Source organism: Aquarana catesbeiana, linkage group LG12 (genome assembly GCF_042186555.1).
Source record: "Aquarana catesbeiana isolate 2022-GZ linkage group LG12, ASM4218655v1, whole genome shotgun sequence".
Classification (NCBI taxonomy): domain Eukaryota; kingdom Metazoa; phylum Chordata; class Amphibia; order Anura; family Ranidae; genus Aquarana; species Aquarana catesbeiana.
Genome location: NC_133335.1, coordinates 18,672,606 through 18,678,605, shown reverse-complemented (window position 1 = coordinate 18,678,605; position 6,000 = coordinate 18,672,606). Strand labels below are relative to the sequence as shown.

The following is a 6,000-nucleotide window of genomic DNA, read 5'->3' as shown; positions in this document are numbered from 1 at the left end:
GTAGGTAGATGGTTGAGGCTCAATGATCAGAATGGGAGACGCAGTGACACAAACAGAGGAAGAAGGAGAGGACAAGGATGTCAGGAGGGGAGGACAGTATGACAGGGGGAGGGGAGGGGAGGAGATGACAGATGACAGGAGGGGAGGGGGAGGGATGGAGATGACAGGAGGAGGGGGAGGGGAGGGATGGAGATGACAGGAGGGGGGAGAGGGGGATGGAGATGACAGGAGGGGGCAGGGGAGGGATGGAGATGACAGGAGGGGAGGGGGAGGGGAGGGATGGAGATGACAGGAGGGGGAGGGGATGGAGATGACAGGGAGGGGGAGGGGAGGGATGGAGATGACAGGAGGGAGGGGGAGGGGAGGATGGAGATGACAGGAGGGAGGGGAGGGGAGGATGGAGATGACAGGAGGGAGGGGGAGGGGAGGGATGGAGATGACAGGAGGGGGAGGGGGAGGGGGATGGAGATGACAGGAGGGGAGGGGAGGGATGGAGATGACAGAGGGAGGGGAGGGGAGGATGGAGATGACAGGAGGGAGGGGGAGGGGAGGGATGGAGATGACAGAGGGAGGGGGAGGGGAGGGATGGAGATGACAGGAGGGGGGAGGGGAGGGTGGAGATGACAGGAGGGGGAGGGGAGGATGGAGATGACAGAGGGAGGGGGAGGGAGAGGGATGGAGATGACAGGAGGGAGGGGGAGGGGAGGGATGGAGATGACAGGAGGGAGGGGGAGGGGAGGGATGGAGATGACAGGAGGGGGGAGGGGAGGGATGAGATGACAGTGGGGGAGGGAGGGATGAAGATGACAGGGGAGGGGGGAGGGGAGGGATGGAGATGACAGGAGGGGGAGGGGAGGGATGGAGATGACAGAGGGGAGGGGAGGGATGGAGATGACAGGAGGGAGGGGGAGGGGAGGATGGAGATGACAGGAGGGAGGGGGAGGGGAGGGATGGAGATGACAGGAGGGGAGGGAGGGATGGAGATGACAGGAGGGGGAGGGAGGGATGGAGATGACAGGAGGGAGGGGGAGGGGAGGGATGGAGATGACAGGAGGGGGAGGGGAGGGATGGAGATGACAGGAGGGAGGGGGAGGGAGGATGGGATGACAGGAGGGGGAGGGGAGGGATGGAGATGACAGGAGGGAGGGGGAGGGGAGGGATGGAGATGACGGAGGGGAGGGGAGGGATGGAGATGACAGGAGGGAGGGGGAGGGGAGGGATGGAGATGACAGTTGGGGGAGGGGAGGGATGAAGATGACAGGGGGGAGGGGGAGGGGGAGGGGAGGGATGGAGATGAGGAGTCTATCAGCCATTGTATCGGGCGGCCTGTATGTATATAAGGGGCCCTCCTACAACCTGGGCCCCGGCATTGCTCCCTCCCCCACCACATCCCCCCTTCTTTTACACACCGAACCCCCCTCCCCCCATCCCGCTCCACCTCAGCCCGGATCCGGGTGTTCGGGCGCCGTGTGACAGCTGCGGCTGGGCAGGGACTGTGTGACGTCCACCGGCCTCACCGGCCACCGTACCGGGAGGAGGAGGAGGGGCGGGGACACTGACCCCTACAGGCTGCACATGAGTACTGCACCCTCCACATTCTATACTCTCCATACAGTGTATACAGTACATCCTCCCATACCCTATACATTGTATACAGTACATTTTTTACATTATACATTGCATACAGTACGTTCTGTCTATATTTTGAACAGCACATCATGTACCCTATAGATTGTATACAATACACGCTGTGTATAGGACCCCCAGCCTCTGTACAGTGTATATAATACATCCCATACATTGTGTACAGTATACATTGTATATACACAGGACATCCTACACAATATGTATTTCAAGCAGTACCCCTTGAACATACAGCATCCTACACACATTATATAATACACTCTCAATGCTTTATATAGAACATATTGGATATATACGGCTCCCATCACTGTATATAGTGCACCATGCATATACTACACTCCAAGCACTTTGTATATTGCTCTTAAATTTCTACATATACTACACCCTGAATACATTGTGCCCTGCCCCTATACATACTGCACTCTACCTCATTATAACTTACCCCATATACACACTGCACTGTATACTCTGCCCCCCCCCCCCCCCCACTATAATGCACCCTTTATACATTGCATGCTGTCCCTTATATACAGTATATAGTACACCTATAATTTAAAGTGGTTGTATTGTCCTCTCTGGTCATTTTTACCTACAGGTAAGCCTATAATAAGGCTTACCTGTAGGTAAAATGATTATCTCCAAAACCTACACGGTTTAGGAGATATTCACCTTTCATGCAGCCGCTGACATCAGCGGCACATGCCCTCTGAAGGTCCGGCGGCTCGTGCCAGACCTTGCCGGAATGAAGGACTCATGTGCGGGATGTGACATCATCACAGCTCCGGCCAGTCACAGCGCCAGAGCCCACAAACCCAGAAGAAACGCAGAGGGAACATGTCAGCTCCCTCGGCGGAGAGCGGGGCGAGCTGCGGGAGCCTCGTTCTAAAGTAAGTATTTCATAATGTGCTAGTATGCGATGCATACTAGCACATTATGCTATTGTCTTGCAGGTTTTTTTTTTGTTTGTTTGTTTTTTTGCCTTGTTTACTACCACTTTAACTTTAAGTTCCCTCACATAAAGAAGAATTTTTGTCTGTTTCCCAAATGTTGTCTCTGAGGTCCTGAGTCTACCATGAACCCATTACATGTATATGAAAAGAAGGGCTCCGCAATCTGGATACAAGCAGTCATGGGACAATTAAATAAAACAAAAATGATAAGTCAACCTTCTGACACATGGTAGGAGCAAGGCCTTGCCACTGTGAAAATGCATAGCTCCCAAATGTCCCTGATTTCAAGGAACTGTCCCTGATTTTGAGGAACTGTCCCTGATTTTGAGGAACTGTCCCCTGATTTCGAGGAACTGTCCCTGATTTCAAGGAACTGTCCCTGATTTCGAGAACTGTCCCTGATTTGAGGAACTGTCCCTGATTTTGAGGAAACTGTCCCTGATTTCGAGGACATTGAAAATTGATCTCTTACGGGACTTTAAAGGGGACACCTACTCATGAGTAATAAGGAGTATAAGTAGTAAGGTTTGTTGCAATGAATTTAGGTATTTATTAGGGTATAGATCGGATAGGTCTAAGGTACAAAAGGTAAACATACATAGGATACAGGATGCATAATACCAAACACAAAAACTGTTATAGCAATACAGTATGCAGAGATCCACAATCATAGAACTCCGGTATATATGGAACACACATACGGGGAGTACCCGACGCGTTTCGAGATAAACTCTTCCTCGGCGGTGTCTGATTGGAATCAGCAAACAAAAAGGTATGTCTATAAATCAAAAAGATAATGATAAACCAATTGTACGGTAATATATATTAAAAATCAGCAGGTTTCATACCTGGGGTATCCACATAACCTACCCCCTCTGTAGAGGTATGTCTGCCTGGGACTTGTGGAACCCCTGGCCCCAAGCCGGACAATTAGAACCCTGCTAGGAATAACTACTTTACTATGCCCGTAAGTCGATAGTACTCAGATGGAAGGCCTCATCCGCACCCTCATTACATTTTTGGAAGAGGTTAGTGTGGATGTGCCTAAAAATTCCACAAAATATGGATATTTGGACGGATTCCCTGTCCACTAATGCAGACTCGATGGACGATTAGTAACGTTCTACTAAGTACCGCGAATGACCAAGTGGCATCTCGATCTCATAACACCCCTGGGATGCTCGGTCATAAGTCAGGGGGGAGGGGGGGAATGCAATTATGTATCTATAATGTACACTTTATTTCACAAGAAACTAAAGTACGCTTTGTAGGATATATGTGGAATTGGAGAATTGCTTTGAATATTCTACACAGGTGGTCGAGCGTTACAGTGGTTTAGGTAGTTATGTGTGGGGTTTTTTTTTGTTTTTTTCATCTTCTATCTAGTTTTGTAGTTGTAGTGAACGAGCCTGGGTATGGCCCAATAGGCTCTGTATTGTTTTGTTCTCACCTTAAAATTATAATAAAGATAACTTTGAAAAAAAAAAAAGAAGAGCAGCGGTTCTGCTAACAAGGGAGCTCGCATTTTCAGTTGACTATTCGTGTGATGTGAAGAACCCCTGCACGGGCAACCAATGTTCTGGAACTTTCCGTTTTGTTCAATAAGCCCCTTTCACACTGGGGCAGTAGGGGGCGTCGGCGGTAAAACAGCTCTATTTTTAGCGCTGTTTTACCGCGGTATTCGGCCGCTGGCGGTACGGTTTTAACCCCCCGCTGGCGGCGAAAAAAGGGTTAAAACCCCTCGTATAGCGCGGCTATAGCCGCGGTATTACCGCGATATGGCCGCGCTGTCCCATTGATTTCAATGGGCAGGAGCGGTGAAGGAGCGTGAATACACCGCTCCTTCACCGCTCCAAAGATGCGGCTTGCAGGAGATTTTTTCTTCTCTGCCAGCGCACCGCTTCAGTGTGAAAGCCTTCGGGCTTTCACACTAAACAAACAGCGGAGGCCGTTTAGGGGCGGTTTGCAGGCGGTATTTTTAGCGCAATAACGCCTGCAAACCGCCCCAGTGTGAAAGGGGTCTAAAAGTGGGTTGCCAGGCCCTAAAATACAGTTGGGACTGGCACAACGCATTGTAACAAAGCACCTACCTCATGAGTGTAATCACGGCTAAACCACACACGACAGACTGAGTTTACCAAGTTCTGACAAATGTCATTTGCTACAGTAACCATTATTTGCAGCAACAATGAAACCTTCCTGTCACAACAACCTCATCTATCATCTGGAATTGCTCTTTATTTGCAGTGGAATGATGGGTACAAATGACTGACATGAGACAGTCTTCCACTCTCAATAACACAGCAGCTTATTGTGTTGTGTGTGCGCAGATGCAATGAAGGGCTCTGCTTGGCCTTCGGACCTGGCAGAGACCTGCGGCATATCTGTGAACACGCATGGTTTTCCACGCATGCACAGACAACCTAAAATCCATACATATATATATATATATATATATATATATATATATATATATAAATAACATACAGGGCCTCTGTAGGTGTAGTGTCTTCACACATGTGCCGAGGTCTCTGCTTCTGCTGGCACATCTGCACACATCTGTAGTGATTCAAGGCTCTGCCAGTGGCCCAGTTCACACTGGTGCGACATACGCTCCGACTTTGGGAGCACATGTCGCATGATGTAAATCAATGGTTCCCTATGAGAGCCGTCTTAACTGGTCCGACTTTGAAAAAGGTTCCTGCCCTACTTTGGTCCGACTTCGGCACAATTTCAGCCCATTGATTTGAATGTAAGTCGCATCCAAGTCGGATCATTTTAACTGATCCATTTTGTGACATGCGACTTGTGCTCTGAGGATCTTGAAGAGGGACCCTTTGATCTGGTATGGATTTTAAGGGGAACCCCCACGCCAAAATAAAAAAAAAGCGGAGAGGGCCCCCCCCCCCCAAATCCAAACAAGACCCTTATCCTTGCGCGGTAACATCATCTGGAGACCCCGCCCCTTGTGACGTCACCGCCCAGGACATGATGGGGCGGTGACGTCACAATTACTGGGGTCTCCGGATGACCACATCCCAAGGCCATATAAGAAATGGCACACACTGGAGCTAATATAGCAGCAGGAGCAGAACTGGAGGAAGAACCAGAGGAAGAACACATCAGCGGAGGGAGAACAAGAAGAAGACACGTTGGAGCTACAGGGGACATGCTTCATTTTTAATAAGGACTTTGTCAAAAACCTGTGTACTGTTTTTATTTATTTTGACCACTTTTTTGGGTGCAAATGTTTGGGTGGTACAATGTACCCCATACTTATTCACATGGGGTTAAAGGGGGCTTCCAGATTCCAATAAGATCCCTGCCCCCAGACCCCCCCCCCCACACAACCACTGGCCAGGGTTGTCGAGAAGATGCCCTTGTCCCTATGAACATGTGGACAAGG

At 49.9% G+C, this 6,000-nt stretch overlaps 1 protein-coding gene across 1 annotated transcript in view; it reads right to left on the bottom strand.

Annotated features, from left to right (window-relative positions):
- NOL4L (nucleolar protein 4 like) overlaps positions 1-1,557 on the bottom strand; it is a 57,888-nt gene extending 56,331 nt beyond the window's left edge. Inside the window, exon 1 of the mRNA XM_073607286.1 lies at positions 1,439-1,557. The gene's annotated coding sequence lies outside the window, so the exon portion shown is untranslated. The remainder of the gene's footprint in view (positions 1-1,438) is intronic.
- Positions 1,558-6,000: the final 4,443 nt, after the last annotated feature.